At 43.4% G+C, this 18,505-nt stretch overlaps 1 pseudogene; it reads left to right on the top strand.

Annotated features, from left to right (window-relative positions):
- The first annotated feature begins 1,105 nt into the window (after nucleotides 1–1,105).
- Nucleotides 1,106–1,629, top strand: LOC130885268 (cofilin-1-like; annotated as a pseudogene).
- The last annotated feature ends 16,876 nt before the right edge of the window (nucleotides 1,630–18,505 follow it).

Genomic DNA, 18,505 nt, shown 5'->3' with positions numbered 1-18,505 from the left:
CTGACAAAAGCAACTGAAGGAAGGAAGGAAGGGTTTCTGTTGGTTCATAGTGTGGGGTCAGCTCGTCATGGCAAGGAGAGGCATGGCTGCAGGAGCATGAAGCGACTGGTCACATGGCTTCTGAAGGCAGGAAGCAGAGAGAGCTGTGAGCTAGTAGTCAGCTTGCTTCGCTTTGCTTTCCTTTTTCTTTTTCCTTTCTTTTTTCTTTTTCTTTCCTTTCCTTTTTTCTTTCTTCTTCTTTTTTTTTTTTTTTTTTGAAACAGGGATTCAAAAAAAAGCCCCGTGTAGCCTCAGCTGTCCTGGAACTCACTCTGTATACCAGACTGGCCTCAAACTCAGAGACCCATCTGCTTCTGCCTCCTGAGAGCTGAGATTAAAGGCGTGCGCCACCACTGCCCGGCTGCCTTCTCCATTTTTATTCAGTCTGGGACTCCAGTCATCCGTGGTCCTGCTCACATTCAACAAGGATCTTCCCACCTCAATAAATTCAATCTAGAACTTTGTCACAGAGGTTTGTCTCTCTCTCACACACACACACACACATACACACATACACACACATGCACACACACAGGCTTGTCTCCTAGAAAACTCACACAGAAGTTTGTGACATATGCACAGCTTGTCTCCTCGGTAAAAGCCGGGTGGAACTGGAACTCTGCCTGGTAAGCCACAGCCTCGTGGCGACACACAGACTAGTGGAGATGGGTTAATTTAACATATGAGCTAGCCAGAAATATGCTTAAGCTATAGACCAAACAGTGATTTAAATAATATAGTTTCTGTGTGATTATTTTAGGAATCTGGGCGGCCTGCTTCAAGTTGACAATCACAAGTTGACTGATCATCACACATGGTCTGTGCTATATCCACAGAGTTATAAGACCACACCACTGTCAATTACTTCAAAGAGGAGCCCCTCCCATTAACCGTTGCTTCCCACTTCGCCCAAGTCTAGTCTCTTAGACTATGGGAACCTGTTTTCTGTCTCTAATAGATTTCCCTATTTCGTGTAGAAGAAATGTAACAGAGTCGGATCCTGGTAGCAGCTGCAGTGGCTCAGTTCTTCTCTAGCTCTCCCCGTCTCCCTTTCGCTTCCGCAAACATGGCCTCTGGTGTGGCTGTCTCTGATGGTGTCATCAAGGTGTTCAATGACATGAAAGTGCATAAGTCTTCAACGCCAGAAGAAGTGAAGAAACGCAAGAAGGCGGTGCTCTTCTGCCTGAGTGAGGACAAGGCAAGGAGATCCTGGTGGGAGATGTGGGGCAGACTGTGGACGATCCTTACACCACCTTTGTTAAGATGCTGCCAGACAAGGACTGCCGCTACGCTCTCTACGATGCCACCTACGAGACCAAGGAGAGCAAGAAGGAGGTCCTGGTGTTCATCTTCTGGGCCCCTGAGAGTGCACTCCTTAAGAGCAAAATGATCTACTCCAGCTCCAAGGATGCCATCAAGAAGAAGCTGACAGGAATCAAGCATGAATTACAAGCAAACTGCTACGAGGAAGTCAAGGACCGCTGCACCCTGGCAGAGAATCTAGGTGGCAGTGCCATCATCTCCCTGGAGGGCAAGCCTTTGTGAGCCGCCTCCAGCCCCCTGCCTGGAGCATCTAGCAACCCCAGACCTGCTCATGGGTGTTGCAGGCTGCCCCTTTCCTGCCAGACCTGAGGGGCTGGGGGGATCCCAGCAGGGGGAGGGTAATCCCTTCACCCCAGTTGCCAAATGTCCCCCCTACCCCCCCGGACCGTCCTCCCTCCACCCTGAAGGTTCTGGCCTTCCCAAACTGCTTTTGATCTTCTGATTCCTCTTGGGTTGAAGCAGACCAAGTCCCTTCCCAGGCACCCAGTTTGGGGGGAGCCTGACCTATTTTTTTAATGACACCCCTACTCCTTATCCCCCCATCCCATGCTGCCAAATTCTAACCACAATAGTGACTCTGTGCTTGTCTGTTTAGTTCTGTGTGTAAATGAAATGTGAAAATGACCCTTCCTTGCCAGCTGGTTGCCCTCCCCTTCCCCTTGTTCTCAGCCACTCATGAAAGCAGGACCAGTAAGGGACCTTCAATTTAAAAAACAAAAAACAAAAAACCAATAAAAAGGCTAATTAACAAGAAAGGGAAGAAGAAATGTGACAGAGATGAGCTCCTGGTCCACTTCTCTGCCTTTTTCTCTTGGTGTTTCGTAGCTCTGATCCCATGTGGAAAGGCAGGGTGACCATGAAAACATCCACATGGTGGTCATTTCACAAGCATCCAGCACCAGATGGGACATCTTTGGGTCAAGTAATTAAGCAGGCAGGATTCCGGAACCGAGCTGCTCCATCAAAGGAGGTGTGGCCATCACAGGTATGGGCACCAACTAGAAGAGCCTGTGGTGCGGATGCTGTGGCCAGCCTGTAAGGACAAACAACCACCATTTCTTCCATAATGAGGTGACAATAAGAGAGTATGCATGCTGGGGGTGGAGGAGTGTGGTAATTTAAATAAAAATGCCCTCCATAGGCTCATATATTTGAATGTTTAGTCCCTAGTTGGTGGAACTGTTTGGGAAGGATTAGGTATGGCCTTCTTGGAGGTGATATATCACCAGGAGCAGGCATTGAGCTTTCAAAAGTCCATGTCAGGCCTAGTTAGTGTTCTCTGCCTCATGCTTGTGGATCAAGACATAAGGTCTCAGCTACTGCTACAAGTACCACACCTGCCTGCCCGCTGCCATGTTCCCTGTCGTGAAACTGTAAGCTAGACCCCAGTAAACTCTTTTTCTCTAAGTTGCTTTGGTCATTGGTGTCTCTTAAAAGAACTAAAAAAGTAGCCGGGCGGTGGTGGTGCACGCCTCTAATCCCAGCACTTGGGAGGCAGAGGCAGGCGGATCTCTGTGAGTTCGAGACCAGCCTGGTCTACAAGAGCTAGTTCCAGGACAGGCTCCAAAACCACAGAGAAACCCTGTCTTGAAAAACCAAAAAGAAAAAAAAAAGAACTAAAAAAAGTAACTAAGACAGGGGCCTTACAGAAAACCAGAGCAAGGGGGAGAATTTTTATGATTTTCAAGTTTACGAGAAAAAGAGTAACAGAGGGTTTCTCCTCTGCTACAAGACCTAACATAAAACACAACATCACTGGTGTGAGGTGAGGCAGGAGCATGACTGCTTGGTATTAAGAGCAAGAACAGGTGTGTCCAGTTTTGGACGGGGTGTGAGGAGAGCTGGGGCATCATCTTTTCTGAAAATTCCGTGTTGGATCTGGTGTATGATGCTTCCAGAATGAGGTCTCTCTCAAGAACACAGCCATGTGGTTGGGGAACTTTTGAAAGCTCATTGTTTTGAGACAATGTCTTATGTAGCTCTGGTTATCCTGGAACTCACAATGTAGACCAGGCTGGCCTCAGACTCACCTGCCTCTGCCTCCTGAGTGCTGGGATTAAAAGCATGTGCTACTATACCCAGCTGATTTCTGAAAACTCTTAGAGTCTAAGACTTAGACCACAAAATCTATAGGGATTGAAATACAAAGGTGAGTCTGACAGTAGTGGTGCACTAATCCCAGCATTTAGGAGGCAAAGACAAGTGGATCTCTGTGAGTTTGAGGCCAGCCTGGTCTACAGAGCGAGTTCCAGGACAGCCAGAGCTACACAGAGAAACCCAGTCTTGAAAGCCAAAAAACAAGCAAACAAAAAACAAAAAAGCAAAAAGAAATTTATAAAGAAATACAAAGGTGAAATATGAATAATGACATCTCATGGGGTCCTCAAAGCCCCACCTCCCTCATTCCCTCACAAGATTCAGGAAGCTCAGAAACTTCCAAGAGTCACAAAACCACTCCCAAGGGTAGATGGGCAGTGAATACTTTCTAGAGAGAGGAGACTAGAACTGCCTTCAGTTGTGCAGAGAGCTCCAGGTGTGCACCCTGGAGGTTGTTACCCATGCTGGGGTGGGCTTCTCAGAGGTCTCCTGTGAATGACACAGGAATCTCATTGGTTCAAGATGGACTTTGGTAGAATGGTTTCTTAGGTCTATCATCCATTCCCTATCTGGAGAGAACAGAGATTTTTTTCACATCTCCCCCAGGAAAAGCCACACAACCCTCCCTCCATCCCTTCTTCCCTCTCTTCCTTCTTCTAAACATCCAAGGCTAGTGTCCTCTGTGTGTTGGGGGTCTGCCAGCCCTTGATGTCTGAGCTATTGAACCCTCTGCACCTCCTAACCCAGTATCTCCCTGTGTGGCTAATAATCCACTGTGAGCAAAGACTAGACACGAGGCTTGATTTATAACCCCTTTCTGGGAATTATTACTGCTAACAGGCAGAGCCAATGTGTGCTTCCTAAGTGGGGAGGGCAAAATCAATTAATGACAAATGTAAAATGGCCAGGCAGGCTTGACGGCAGAGCATGGCCTAACATCTGGAGGTGATAAGAGATTTTCTGAAGCTGAACTAATAGAGAGATTGAAGGAGAGAAAAAACCCAGATCAATTCCATGTACAATGGACAGAGAATCCAGAGTAAACAGAGTAGCTGGGCTTGGATTTCCTTCCATCTGAATGAGCCCTGAGATAAGGAAAAGGACAGGCCACCCATCCAACATCGGTATTTGCTTATAGATTCACTCAATCAACGTGTCTGTGTAGGGGTAAAAGGACACCTTCCAAAGGGAGAGGTTGAGGCCCACAGGCCCCAGGTTTGGGCCCTGTATGAGGAAGAGCAGAAGGAGAAGTGAGGAGGGCCACCTTTAATGGCCCACCTGATAGAACCAAGTGGCCATAGGGCTAAGTTGTAGCAAGGATGCCCGGCGCTCCTGGAAGTCTCCGTACTGTGGTACTGTAGGAGAACGTCCCATGTGGGACAGATAGTACAGGTCTGTATGAATCTTTATCTGAGAAGCTGATCTCAGAGGAGGTCCAGCTTGCTGTGACCAGAAGTGAGGATGTGGGATGCTGAGGGATGACTTTAGGGGCTCTAATTAAATAATCAGACATGCCTGGTGTCTTTTAAAAGATTTATCTATAGTATTATTTTATGTCATAAATGATTTGCTTGCATGAATAAAGATCGTGTGTGTGTGTGTGTATGTGTGTGTGTGTGGTGCTGAAAGACAGCACTGAATCCTCTAGACTTCAGTTACAGATGATTATGGGCCCCTGTGGTGGATGGCTTTATGTCAACTTGACACAAGCTAAAGTCATCTGAGAGGAAAAAAACTCAATTAAGAAAATGCCTTTGGGGGGCTGGAGAGATGGCTCAGAGGTTAAGAGCATTGCCTGCTCTTCCAAAGGTCCTGAGTTCAATTCCCAGCAACCACATGGTGGCTCACAACCATCTGTAATGGGGTCTGGTGCCCTCTTCTGGCCTGCAGGCATACACACAGACAGAATATTGTATACATAGTAAATAAATAAATATTTTTTAAAAATGCCTTTGGGGATGGAAAACTAGCTCATGGTTAAGAGCACTGGCTTGTAACCCAAGTTCAATTCCCAGCACCTACATCAGATCCCAAATGGGACTGCCAGGTCCTCTAGTATAAGGCAATGCAGAAAATGGTCAATTATTTATTGTAAATGTGCTGAAGGCCTCAAATTTTTATTTAAAAAAAATCTTATCAATAGCAAAGGTTTAAAAAAGACTTTTTCATCATGTGGCAGCAAGCCAAGTAAACTGTGAAGAAATGTCCTACTTGTTCTTCATACAACCGACACCACTACCTGCAGCAAGTAACCCAAAGAGTACTCAAAGGAATGAAATCTGGTGTACTGATGTATTCCCTTTTGTAGAATCTGAAAAACTAGAGTATGTACACCACACTATTGATACCTATTCAGGTTTTCCACGGACAACTGCTTTGAGTTTGGAAAAGGCTAATTTGGTAACCACATATTTGCTAGAAGTTATGGCCATCATGGGTATGTCTGTATACAAATAAAGACAGACAATGCTCCATCATATGTCTCTAAGAAAATGAAACAGTTTTTTTGCTTCTTATAATATAAAGCATATGACAGGTATACCACACAATCCTACAGGGCAGGCAGTTATAAAAAAAGATCAAATCGAACTCTAAATGATATATTAAATAAACAGAAAAGTATAATAAAGACCCCCCAGAAATACATTGCATAATGTTTTATTAACTTTTAACTTTCAAATGCTGATGAGAAAGGAACAACAGCTTTGGAAAGACATTGGATAATAGAAAAAAACTATGGAAGTAAATCAGTCAGTACACTTTAAAGATGTGTTGCCCTCATAATGGAAGCCAGGATATGTGTAAATTGAGAAAAGGATTTTGTTTTTGTTTCCACAGAAGAAATGCTATGGATACCATCAAAACTGATAAAGATTTATTTGAACAAGAGACACCTCTTAATTAGAAGAGATAATATTTCATCAAGCAGCATGACTGTTTAAACTAACCTATAAAACTAACAAGTTTTATTTTCATTTGATCAGATATAACTTGTCAAAAGAGAATCTCCCCAAAATTAGGGTTGGGGGGTTTTGGTTCTATGTTTTCAGAATAATAAAGGCATCCACATAAGGGATCTGAAAACCACTGGACAAACAAGAAATCTGAAATAAAAGGACACATCATTCAGAAAAAATATCCCAAGAAAAGGAGTAAATTGCCCTATTGGTATATCACATTTCCAACAAGATAAAATTTCATGAATCTTCCCAAATGTTTGTTTCTGTTCTTCTCCACAGACATATAGTGAAAACGATCTTTTTTTAAATTGATTTTTATTTAGCTCTACATTTTTCTCTGCTCCCTCCCTGTCTCTCCCCTGCCGCCTTCAACCCTCCCCCAAGGTCCCCATGCTCCCAATTTACTCAGGAGATCTTGTCTTTTTCTACTTTCTCCTTCCCAGGTAGATTATATCTATGTAAGTCTCTCTTAGTGGCAAATGGTCTTTTTGTAGTCCCAGTCCAGTAAAAGGTTAAAGCTGGCTTTGAAGTTGGAGCATGGTTCTCTCCTTCTTTAAACCCAAGTAAAATCCAAAATTTCTATCTTATATCAGAAGAGCCACCTGATATGTGGCAGAAGAAAAACAAATATTTAAAGATTTCTTTATTGCCACTAATCTCATAATCCTTTGGTTTTATATATAATGTATACAATATTCTGTCTGTGTGTATGACTGAAGGCCAGAAGAGGGCACCAGACCTCTTTACAGATGGCTGTGAGCCACCATGTGGTTGCTGGAAATTGAACTCAGGACCTCTGGAAGAGCAGGCAATGCTCTTAACCACTGAGCCATCTCTCCAGCCCTCAATCTTTCAGTTTTATATTGACTCCTTAACAGTTTTTCTTAAGATAGAAATTTTATAAGATATATATGTATATATATGGTTTATATAGGGTATATATATCTTATAAATTTTCTATCTTAAGTAATAAGATAAATTATTTTATAATTTAAATAAATTTAAGAATATGGTGCCCACATTCCCAAGAGGGGGTTATATTTGTCATTATTTAGGGAGGTTGGTTACAAGTTGTTATTGGTTATGACAGGAGAAAAGTTGAACAAAAAAGATTAGATTCAGCCGGGCGGTGGTGGCGCACGCCTTTAATCCCAGCACTTGGGAGGCAGAGGCAGGCGGATCTCTATGAGTTCGAGACCAGCCTGGTCTACAAGAGCTAGTTCCAGGACAGGCTCCAAAACCACAGAGAAACCCTGTCTCGAAAAACCAAAAAAAAAAAAAAAAAAAAAAGATTAGATTCAGAGTTCTTGTTTTGAAAAGAAAAAAGGGGTTATAGATGTAATAGGGTAAAAGGGTAGATTATTGAATTTACTCTAAAAAGAAAAAAGAGACAATATAGATATAATAAAATAAAAAAGGTAGATTATGAAATCTATTTTTAAAAAGAAATTACTAGTTTTTAATATTTTACATTGTATTGGACATTTGTATATTGTATACAAATTTTGTATATTGATACAAATTTGAGATTAATTTTGTTAAAACATATTGTATGTACATTTGTAATCTTGTTCAAGGTATTGTACCTAAACAGCTCATTTGACAAGGTAATGCAAAATTCTAGTTTATAAAAGTTATTATTACAAACTGTTTAGGATAATAAGAAAATACAGGTTAGTAATTCATCACCTATAACAATCAAACTTGTAGTTATATTAGGTATGTTTTTAAGGTTAAACAGATATATTTTAAATAGATGGATAATCTTCAAACACTTCAGAGATCTACAGAATATGGCATTTAAGATGTCTTAATAATGTAGGTTCTTTTGTTTATGGTAATGAGACATGTCTGCTCCTGACAGCACCAACCTACTTCAGAAAAGATAATGGGCATTGAAGAAACTCCACATGGAGTTTGCTTTCTTTGTAGCCAAAGTAAGTACTGGGCAAGAAAATGCCCTAGGCTCAACTGTTGATAGTATGCTGTTCTAACTGGACAAACAGGACACAGGAGAGTGACTGTCAAACATTGCCAAGACAAGGAAGGTCAGCCCTTCAGAATATCCTACTTCACAGAATAGGCCTTTAGACTGAAGATAGATGCCCCAACTATCTTGTAGAGGAACTTTGGGTGATTGTCCAGGAGGCCAGCTGTTTCTGTCATGTCTCACATTTTTTTAAGATCACTTGCTTGTACTTCCTGCTTACTCAGTTAATACTATTTTCTTCTCAGGTCTCTGAGGAAGTTGAAGTCTAAATTGTTATAGTTTTTCTTGTTGACCAGACTCAGAAAAGAAACTCACTAAAGAGGTGTAAAGTGTAAAAGGTTGAGGCATTAAAACATAATTTGATAAAGAGAATTAGAATAGAAAGTGAATTAGGTACAACCTTTTGAACTCATCAACATAGACTCCATATGGAATATTTTCTCTGAATTTGTCAAATGCAAATGGACTAAACAATGTTGATGTATTAACTGCCTGTATTTATTGTATGTAGTTTTTCTTCTATTAGTTGTAGCCTTCTTTTTTATTTAGACATAAAGGGGCAACAGAGTGGTATATTATTTTTGTTTTAATAAATAAAACTTGCCTGAAGATCAGAATGCAAAGCAGGCACACTGGTCAGCCATACAGGCCAGGCAGTGGTGGCACACACCTTTAATCCCAGCAGCTACACTAGTTAGTCGTGGAAACCAGGTGGTGGAGGTGCACGCCTTTGATCCCAAAACTAGAGAGAAATATAAAACGGGAGGAGACAGGTCTCAGTCTCAGTCTGAGGATTCGTGGAGTCAGGGTTGCTCATTTTGGTCTGAGGCAGATGTTAAGAGTCAGTCATTGGCTGCTTTGCTTTTCTGATTTTCATCTTGAATCCCAATATCTGTCTCTGGGTTTTTATTATTCATGCTACAGGAAGGAACAGTGTGTTTTTGTTTTGTTTTATTTTGTTGTTTTTAAACATAGAACCTGAGCCTCAGCTTAAATCGTGGTTGGGTATGGAATTAGAAAGACTCTCATTTTCCACAGTCCAAGGTTTATTCGAACATCCCCAGATTCACAATTCTGAAACAAATGCCCTGGCCAACATTGGATTTCCTCAGACCAGATATGGCATGGTGTGAGATTGCTCATCTGGCAAGGGATCCCAGAGGTCTCAGCAGAAGATTCAGAGGAAGGCAGGAACAAGTGTGTAGGCCTTTGGGAGACCACTGTAGACCCTGAGGCTTGACCCCATGGAACACCTGAGAGACTGTACAATGCACCTTAGATTGTTCACAGAGAATAAGGAAACCCACCACCTCTGTCTCTCAATGGATGGAGATTGCACCAAAAGAGGCCAACTGTTCTAACTTGTTTTCTGTTGCTGTGAACAACAAAAAACATCTTAGAGGAAGTAAAGGTTTATTTCAGTTTACAGGTTAGAGTGCTTCATGAAGAGAAGCCAATGTGGGAATCTGGAGGCAGAAATGGAAGCATAGACCATGAAGGAATGCTGCTCCCTAGCTTGCTCCCATGGGCTGGGGTCCCCGAGTTGGTGGGAAGGATGGAGTGGGCTGGGTAGCAGTGTTCATCACTCTTGGCTGCCTAACTGCAGATGTGTGACCAGCTGTCTCAAGCTCCTGCTTACCCACCACCCTAGACAATTTCTGGACTGAAATGTAATTCAAAATTTGTCTTTCCCTGTCTTGTTGTTGTTTTTGTTGTTGTTGTGGGCCTAGTCTTTAACAACTGAGCCATCTCTCCAGCCAAATTCTTCCTTTCTTAAGATGCTTTGCCAAGTTTTTGTCACAGCTATGCCAGGCAGCTAATACAGTGGATATTGGTATCTTTTCACAAACTAATGAATTTTATTGGGACATTTCCATACATACATATAAAACACTTTGATCAGATCCACCCATTGCCAATTCTTGCCCTCATTCTGCCCTTATCCCTTTCTGTAATAGTCTCCCTTCTGCTTTCATGTTTTGAAAAATTTTTGGAGACTGCCCAAATCAGAAACTCAAGTATGGTTAGTGATCCCTTTGTATACAGTTAAGAGTAATGGAAGAGACGTGCTTACAGATTTACTGATTAGTTCATTGGGGAATAGGCTTTGTTCCTTTGGGACATCTGCTTGACCCCATGTGTGTATTTTGAAACACTCCTACAATGAAGAAAAAAACAAAAGTGAGACCCATATGGAACCTCTCCTGGGCCAGGGATGATTCCTATAGATTTTGTCGTTGGTCATTGCTTCCTCACACCAGAGGGACACTTAGCAGCTTTCTAGCAAAGTGCTTCAAAGTCCATGGAACAGAGCTGAGGGCAGACATACTTGCTTTACTCGAAAGGTGATGATGAAAAAGGCAAACACATAAGACATCTTAGAGAAATGATGGCAGCACCAGGGTTGGAGAAGTAAGGGCACTAGCCCAGGAAGGGTTGCCTTCTTGAGACAAGGAGTGGAGGAAGTGGAGCAAAGCAACCTGCTGTCTGTTCCTTGCTGCGTAAAGTTGCTTAGTCTGCTGGCTGATGTTGAGCCGTGGAAACCTGAAACAAAGCAAGGAGTCCCAGTGCGGCTCGCCATCCCCTTCTTTGCCTTCTGTGATTTATTCAGAGCCACATTTTACACATACACGTTCAATTTCTTACACTCATGGCCAGCCCTTCTCTACATACCATGCCTGAAAACCCTGGTAGCCCCTGAACCTGTGTACAGAGCACAATCCATCTACATTCTCACTTGGCTTAAATCCCCACAAATCACTTGTATCTGCATTCCATGACCCACGCCTCCCCCACACTGCACTCTCCCCTCCTATGCTCACATCCTTCTCCACTTCAACAGCAGGCTCAACGTCCTAACCTGCCCTACCTCTCCTGTCATTTGTTTAATGTTATCGCCCTCATTATACAAAGGCCCCGTACTCGCTCTAACTTTGTCATCCTCCTTGGTCATGGTGGATAGTCTTGTCTTTGTTAAAAGAGTGATCGGATGACTGAACCACGTTCACCTGTAAGGAGCTGCAAGGGAACCTCTGTCTACATTACAAACACAGATATATTGCATTCAAGAAAAGCCTTGTCTTTGTACTTTGTCGCGAGTGTCGTTCCTTGAGGCTGCTTCAGTAGCTTTATATTTCTGATGGGTATAAAACTCTCCCTTCTTCTGGAGATCAGTGTCCTGTACTGCTTGTTATCTCGGGTCTAAAAGCTGTTGGTTTGTATATGTTGTCTAGTTTTAGTCATGTAAAGGAGAGTAAATGAGGTCCTACTGTGGTTCATGGCTACAAGCAGCAGGTACAACAGGCTCTGAAGAAAATTTCAATAGATAAAACACTACTACTGCTATAGTGAGGGGCACATGGTATGTGTGTGGGATATGCATGCCACAACACACCTGTGGAGATCAGAAGACGACTTGTAGGAGTCATCCCTCTTCCTTCTATGTGGGTCCACGGAGCTTAGGTAGAGTATTGAAACATCCTTTCAAACATTCATCTCTTTCTTCCATTTGCAGAGACCTTTTGGGGAAGGTTCATTGTGGTTCAGTTCAGGTTCAAACCAAAGGCCTAGCATTCACTGAGAGATTCCCAGTAGGTCAATTGGCAGTGTCCTGTAGCAGGACCCCAGTGGCCCTGTTCCTGGCAGGCTGTGTCTTCTCTTCCTTGCCTACTCTCCTGCCTAGGTGACTGCCTCACATCCTGTGTGGGGCTGTACCACACATTTTAATCAATAAGATAATGTCTCAGCAGGAGAGTGAAAGTCAACAGACCCCAGCAGCTCTAGAAGGTGGAGGCATTAAGGTGTTCCAGGAACACAGATGCCAATCATGAGGGACTCGACCAAGTTCTGTGTTATCGTCAATGTGTGTTTGTGTGAATCTATATTTACATCCTGTGGATTCATGAAGAGCCTTCTAGAATCAGGCTGTAAGGACTGTGTTTGGCCTTATCTAGTACTACGGGCTTTACTAGGGACTTAACTATGTGTGGGAGGGCTCAGAGGACCCTAAATGACTGCCTCCTCATGGGTCTAAATCATAAATCCTTAAGGATGTAGACACGGCACAGGATGGGTTCAGATTGTGCCGCTCACAAACAGAAGGATGGTTTATTAAGCACTAGCTCTGCACTAGGGGGATAGCAAGGAGCCAAGAAATAGACCCTGGCTGTCACAGAGCTTTGGATCTTAAGGCCTGTGGCAGTTGAGGAAATCAGCTGTAGAAGGTCAAGGCTGGTCTGCCCTGTCCTTCTGGTTCTTAACCATATAAGCCAGGCTAGGAAGAGTGCTTCAGGCCTGCCTAGCTTCAAGATGCCTAAAAAAGGAGAAAAATAAAAAGTATCAAACAAAAAAAGTCCATGTCTTAACTCCTTATCCTCTCCCCAGGATCACGAGTTCTTATACGTGTGGAGTAGACACACTGGGAGCATGGGAAGGTGTTTTATTCAGCTGTCATCCTTTCCAGGCACCTGTCCCTCTCCTGACACAGCCCCATCCAACTACAGCCAGGTTGGGACCCCAACACAGGCATCGCTAACTGTGTCCTCTCCCTTTGTTGTCCACTTAGTCTGCATCACAGAGCCAGGGTGTGGAGTGCTGGGAGAGTCACTGAGGCAAGTCCACTGGGCAGCTAAGGTACCTCTGGTTACCAGAGTTCTGACCTTAGTTCTGTGGAGTCCCATGCAAAAGGGTAGGGTGAGGCTCAAGTACTGATGGTTTAAGGACTCTGGGGAGCTTTCCTCTTTTCTCTGGTCCCCTGAAATCTTATGTGCTGCTCCAAGGCAAGCACTGGTCCTGCCTGCTGATCATCCAGGCTGTGAGGATGATGGAGGAGGTTTGGGTCGAGACACTAGCCATCAAAGTGTCCTACATTCTACTTTCTTATGTGAGGTTCTGAAGCCCTGCCTGACCTGCCACAGCCATTTCTGGCCTTCTCAGCTAGGGGTAGACTAGAGTGGCGGACTGACAGAAAGTTATAATGGATTATCATCTTCCTGTGTCACTGGAACCTTCCCTAGCTGTACATTGTGAGGATGAATTGCACTCTTTCTAGGAGTCCTCATAAACCTGACAGTGAGCAGAAACTCCTATCCCGCCCCAAGCTCCCGGGCATTGTCCACCCTGTCCATAACTCTGACAGGGCCTCTTCCAGTCCCGCCCATCCTCTGCTGCTCTCACAGACACTGTCCTCAAAGAAGCATAGCTCTTCTCCTTTGGCCTCAAATTCCCCGGGCACTCCCAGCTGGCTTCGTGTCATATTCCAGGTCATTGGTGAGGAATGGGGTCTTTATCTTCACAGCAGTCACTGTGTCTGCAAAACAGGCTTGGATTCCCATCAGAAAGCCAGTTGCTTCCCAGGCTTGAAGAGATGGGGTTCTTTAGCTTGACTGGGCTTTTCCAGGACTAGCCAGCAATCAGGAGAGGCTGACCCACAGCCCTCTCACCCTGAACACTGCCTGCCAGACTCTGCAGGAGGGAACTTTATTTGCCCATTGCTAAGGATTTTGACTCAGAGCAGAGACTCACACTCATTCCCCTCCCATTGTTTTCCCTGATGCACCTACCTCACGCTCTCTCTCTCTCTCTCTCTCTCTCTCTCTCTCTCTCTCTCTCTCTCACACACACACACACACACACACACACACATTTTATTTGTGTTTTAATAAATAAAGCTTCCCTGAAAATCAGAGCATAGAGCTAAGCCACTAGAGGCCAGGAAGTGGCAGCACACACTTTTAATACCAGGACTCAAAGCCACTCTTGGCTACATGAGATTGAATCTATCTGAAAAGAGAAATAGAACTCACACAAAGATGATCCCAGCATTTGGGAACCCATGATTTTAATCCCAGCACTAGGGAGGCAGATACGGGAGTGATATGGCTGGGTGCAAAGATCATATAAGGAGGAGGAGACAAGAGTTCACTGGAGTCTGAGGTTTGCTGGAGACAGTGCAGTCTAGGTAGCCCAGTCGGTCTGAGCAATGGTAGAGGTAAAGGTAAAGATCTCTCTAGTGGCTGACTGCTCTACTTCTCAGATCTTCAGCGTTAGCCCCTATATCTGACTCTGGGTTTTGATTAAGATCAACTAGAATTCATGATATACACACACACACACACACACCACAAATAAATCTTTTTAAAAATTAAGTCTTGAGTTCCACACTAGACTTCCAGAATTCTTACATCCATGGTACACAAAAGTATTAGCCCTAAGAGCTAGAGAGATGGTTCAGAAGTTAAGAGCACTGGCTGCTCTCCCAGAGGTCCTGAGCCATGGCAGCTCACAAGCAACCATGGTGGGATCTGATGCCCTCTTCTATCATGCAAATAGATTATCCACACACGTAAAATAAACAGAATCCTTTTTTTAAGTGTGAGCACTAGTATGGGTGATATGTACTTCATCTGCCTAAAGTTTGGCTAATCGGTGCAAGAGGGAACTTCTTATATCTTTTGGGTGAAGGAATGAACACATTTTTAAATGTTTCAGGACACAAGGAGGCTTAGGGGTGAGGTCAGTGAAGACACAGCAAAGAAGCAGCTGCAACAAGCCAGAACTCAGTTGTGGGACACGGCCATGAGGACGACAGGCTCTGTCTGTGTGTTACTACTGAGCCAGACAGGGTGATTAACACAGCCTACTGAATGTGGGAGTAATATACAACATGGCTTGAACCTGTAGTCCCAAGGGGCTATCACTATGTGTGAAAGCCCGTTGTGGGATTCAGCAGGGATTGTTTTTATTTTTTTAACATATTTTTAAGCCGGGAGGTGGTGGCGCATGCCTTGAATCCCAGCACTCGGGAGGCAGAGGCAGGCGGATCTCTGTGAGTTCGAGGCCAGCCTGATCTACAAGAGCTAGTTCCAGGACAGGAACCTAAAACTACGGAGAAACCCTGTCTCAAAAATTAAAAAAAAAAAAAAATATTTTTAATTGATTGATTAAGTAGTTAATAATTTACTTATTGCATGTGTATGTATCTGTGTACATACATGCCACATCGTGTGTGGAGAGGTCAGAAGACAATCTATGGGCATTGGTTCTCTCCTTTTTCCATGCAGACACTGAAGATGGAATTTGGTCATCAGGCTTGGCAGTGAGTCCTTTACTGGTGGAGCCATTGGACTGTCTCTTTTTAATATATTCTGACCTGTCTTAACCCAACTCTAGGACAGGAAGGATGTCAAGGCACATCTCAGCTTATAAAGGATATGTGCTCATTTCTGAAGCCTTTTAGACACACTCCAGACCTTGGGATTAGCATCTCTGGGGACAGGCCCAGTGATTCTAGTGCATAGCCAGAAATGAATCCCCTTGTTTCATCTCTCCAGTCCAAAGACAGGTATGGTCAGACCTAGGGCCAGCTTAGGCCTCAGGTCTGACATTTCCTCTATATTGCTGATGAGCAGCTTAGGTTGGGATTAGTTAATGCTGCTGATGGAAGATGGCTAGGAGTCTGAGCCAGCTCCAGCCTCAGCTCTCCTGATTCCCTAGACACCAGCATGCTGCAGGGCCCAGGAGGTTGAAGAAGAGATGGTACACAGCAAAGCTGAGAGTATACTATACTCTAGGACAGGGCTCCTGATGTGAACAAACCACCATACAGCCATACATCAATGGACCACCACACAGCCCTCCAGGCTCCATTTCTGATGCATACGCTGTGTCCCAGCTGAGTAATCAAGTTGGAGTTGCATTGGGCTGATATGGTGGTGTACTCCTGGAATGGAGGGTATAGTCACAGACATATCACTAAAATGGGGCCAGGTCTTATCACCAAGAAAGGCCTCCTTCCCTGCTGCCAACACTTATGTCTGGTACATTATGAAATCTCCTAAGGGATTCACTGACCAAGTGAGGGTGGATGCTACCTGTGACAGACTATAAGGGGCTGACATCATAGCATGACCTGCTCAAGGCCACAAATAGCCCTTAGCTTGAGGTCTTTCCCTCCTAATCCTCTGAGCACTCTTTCTGACCTCAGGAAGGACTCCAGAACCCAGATGGGAATTAGATGTTTGTTGGAAGGGCCAGGAGCCCTTGGCAAGACCTTTTCCTGGCATCTCTTAGAAGAGGGGGATTGTGAGTTTGGGGTTGCTCCAAGGGACCTTTCTGGATGGAAACACTTCCAAATGTGAGCATTAAGAGAGATTATAGGAGGAGACTCCAGAAAGGAGTCAACCTCATTTCCTCAGATATAAAACCCATGTTTGGCAGCCAAAGGACAGATTTGATACCCTGTAGGGTACATATACCTGTCTGTAGGTGCCCTTGCATATTGTAAGAAGCCACTTGTTCATTTCCTGGCCACCCAGACTCCCAAAATAATCACACAGAAACCATATTACTTAAATCACTGCTTAGCCCATTAGTTCTAGCTTCTTATTTGCTAACTCTTACATCTTAATTTAACCCATCACCATTAATCTGTGCATCAGCACAAGGTTGTGGCCTACCAGCAAAGTTTCAGCATGTCTGTCTCTGGCAGCAGCTCCATGGCTTCTCCCTGACTCCACCCTTTTCTCCCAGCATTCGGTTTAGTTTTCCCTGCCTAGTTCTACTCTGCCCTATCAACAGACCAAGACAGTTTCTTTATTCATTAACCAATAAAAGCAACACATATACAAAGGACTTCCCACATCATTTCCCTTTTTCTGTTTAAATAAAAAGGAAGGTTTTTAACTTTAACATAGAAGCCAAGGACAATGGCACTGGGTTTTGTTCCTACTGCATGTACTGGCTTTGTGGGAGCCTAGTCTGTTTGGATGTTCACCTTCCTAGACCTGGATGAAGTGGGGAGGACCTTGGTCTTCCCACAGGGCAGGGAACCCTGACTGCTCTTTGGACTAGAGAGGGAGGGGGAGGGGAAGTAGGGGAGGGGGAAGGAAATGGGAGGAAGGGAGGAGGTGGAAATTTTTAATAATAATAATAGTAAAACAGTAAAATTACATATAACAAAACAGGTATTAAGCAAGATTACAGTTACAATATTTCTATCTACTTTATCTTTTATAATAACTAAGGAAAACTAACTATAACTATCTATTCTTCAACTCAATCAAAGATTCCAGAAGGATATAATATTACCTAACTAATCAGGAAGTGCATTGTGAGCAACTTCCACAACTCTAGAATTGACAAGACATCCCATTGCCTAAACAATCACCCAAAGTTCTTCTGTAATTTTGTAGGCACCCATCTTCAGCCTGATGGCCCACAGTATCCAGCAGACTTTTCCATGAAGCAAGAAATTTCAAAGACAGTTCATCTATATTGGCAGTTTGTAAGTCACTTTCTTCTGTGTTCTGCAGAATGTCTGGCAGACTCTTTCATGAAGGAGAAATCCCCTAAAGAATTGTCTCACCTTTAGGCAAGTTCATCAGTCATTTCTCTGTGGATCCTGCATGTCCAGTTCATACAGCATAGCATCAAGCAATCCAGGCAAGAGCAATTTCTTGCACAAATGGCTAGCAAACTCCATAAGGAAACTCTTTGATGCCCATCATCCTCTTGGAGTAGATTGGTGCTGCCAGGAACAGATGTGTCTCACTGTCATGAAGAGTCCTAACTTCTTAAAACATTTTAAATACCATATTCTGTAGTCTTTGAATGATTTGAAGAATACCTTTCTAACTCAAATATATCTCTATATATCTAGAAAACTAATGTGACTACAAGCTTGACTATTTTAGATGATTATCTAATAACCTATATTATGCATTACATTTCTAAATGAGCTGTATAAACACAATACCTTAATCGAGAGCAGAAATACACATATAACAAAATTGACCTAAGATTTGTATCAATAGAGCAAGATTCATAGCAATGCAAATCTTTACAGCATATCCCTCTTTAAATGTAAACAGACATTTATAGACAATATTTGGGAATATGGGTATAGTTCTCTCCAAATTGCTTCCTGTTTTTTGTTGGGTGAGGTATTTGGGGGGATGTTCATGGCAACCTTTTGGAGGTCTTGGTCCATCAAACCACATTAGTCTGGAATAAATCCACAGATTCTCATCCTCTGTAGAAACAAAAGCAAAATCTCTTTTCCAAAGCAACATATCCTTAGACTAAAATTCTGAAGTCA

The sequence above is a fragment of the Chionomys nivalis genome, chromosome 12 (assembly GCF_950005125.1).
Source record: "Chionomys nivalis chromosome 12, mChiNiv1.1, whole genome shotgun sequence".
Taxonomy (NCBI): Eukaryota; Metazoa; Chordata; class Mammalia; order Rodentia; family Cricetidae; genus Chionomys; species Chionomys nivalis.
The sequence above is the reverse complement of the archived record's forward strand: the minus strand, read 5'-3'. Positions and strand labels throughout refer to the sequence as shown.